The sequence below is a fragment of the Rhea americana genome, unplaced genomic scaffold (assembly GCF_003343005.1).
Source record: "Rhea americana isolate MKP2758 unplaced genomic scaffold, rheAme1 scaffold_239, whole genome shotgun sequence".
Taxonomy (NCBI): Eukaryota; Metazoa; Chordata; class Aves; order Rheiformes; family Rheidae; genus Rhea; species Rhea americana.
The window spans coordinates 324,397-326,479 of NW_028186356.1; positions in this window are offsets into that span (position 1 = coordinate 324,397).

Here is a 2,083-nt window from a genome sequence, read left to right on the forward strand (position 1 = left end):
CTTCRTGTTTTGTGCTTAAGATATTTTTGCATTCAAATTCCAGTGCAGATTATGCATGGTGACTGTGATTTTTTATTGCAAATAGATTCATCAATAAGTCAATATTTAAAATGTCCCCTGAATTCCATAACAGAAAGCAGGCATTTTAATCTTCAATAACAATCTCTGCAAGAATCTACGTTACTAAAGTGCCACCTACTGTATTGACGAAAACATCATTGAATGGCAGGAATGAATCTTTCCAAGCAGTCTAGGCAGCAACTGCATTCTCTTGCTTTTTCCAAGCTCTTACTTACTCTGTTCTAAAGATCTGTGCTGACAAAGTGACCAAAGAAGATTTGTTTCCATTTATTATGGTGCTGTCTAAGACTATGGCATCTCTTTTGAGCTTGGATTGATTATTCAGTACTCTGAGGTTGTGTCACTTTGAGGAAAATGTTTGTTAGCAGATTACACTGCCTGTCTGAAGAATCACTTCTTAAAACAAGCCGTCTACAAGTAAAAAAAAAAAAAGAACTTAAGTATTTTGGTCTGTTTCATTTTCATAAATACAAGAACTGATGAGAACAGTCGACGCCTCATCCCCAGAGTACAGTGCAGCCAGGGAACTGCTCCAGAAGTGCAGCCTGCAGTGCAGGGCCCATTGCTGTCTTACTTATAGTTACAATCAGTAAGTTGGGTAACAGCTGCCCAACCACTGCTTCCCTTTTAGCCGGTACTCACCCACTGTTCTTCAAATTTTGGAATACAGACAAGTAAGAGAAGCTTTCACAAATCTACTTTGAAATTCCAGCACAGACCTTCACATGGGACCTTCGCTGGCTAAAGTGCAGGATTAGTCCTTTCTGATTATTATGGCAATTTCATAACTGGGAGTAGAGTCTGCTGTGGCAGACAAACACAGATGTCCCATTCAGAACACATTTTTTCCAATGTATTCACACTATTTAATATTTTTATAAATAAATTGCAGTAATACTGTCATCTCGCCTCATGGATTGGAGAGTTGAAGGTGGTACAAAACAGCCCTCTAACCAGACTTCACGTGATTTTTCCGTAAGATGTAGTTAAAGCATGTGAGGGAAAGGGAATAAAAACAGCAAGGGAGGTAAAATTTGCTAAAAATAACCACATGGTGTGTAATTCTGGTCAGCCTAGGGGTAACAGATCTTGCCAGATCATTACTGCTCCAAAAGGAAAATGAAAGAGAATCAGAGAAGGACGGATGTAAACAAGAAAGGACTGGAGGAACCCAAAGGAACATGGCACATGGTTATACCCTCTGCTGAGYCTGCACAGCCTTCAATTAGAAAAGAACATCCTATCCTTGTCACTGCCACCCACAGATCTGTGCAATTCTCTGGGAACATTTGTGTTTCTGTGTGCTCATTTTCCCGCTGCCGGCTGCTACTTTGCCTGTCCATTCAAACAGCGGAAGAGAGGCATGTAAAATCAGCGAGTGACCAAACACTGCTCCAGAACATCCAAAAYGTCTTCACTCACAATCCTTACGTTTTTGAGATCAAAAGGGAGATTTTGTCTCAGGAGATTCTTTTTTCGTTTCTTTGCTTTCCCCTCTGCACTGGTTCAGGTGCGCCAGGGCTTGGAGGGACCTTGTGGGGTCCTGTCTCTTCCCATGCTGAAGCGCAGTGGTCCAGCCCCAGCYGCTGCTGACGGGCGCCTGTCTCACCACCCCAGAGATGCCAGGGTGACGGTCACTCTACCAGGTACCTTCCGGGCTTAACCACCTGTATAGATAGAATTTGTTTCCCAAAATTTAAACAAAACCCGTGTTGCAGTTCAGTCCTGCTCTTCCCTGCCCTAGCTCAGAGGAAGCAGCGATGAAGGCATCTCCCTCTTCCTCCGCAGCAGTATTTTACATAGTTGAAGATGGGTATCATGCCTCTCCTCCAATCTTCCCCAACATAAACAATTCTCTGTTTTCCCCTCGTAGGTCACACTTTCTGATCATTTGTGCTTTCTTCTGGAGGTTTGGTCAGCACTTTCCTGAAAAGGCGGGAAGGGCAGCGCCTGCGAGGGAGGCCGGCAGCCTTGGCACGGGCGGAGGTGAGCGTTGGCGCGC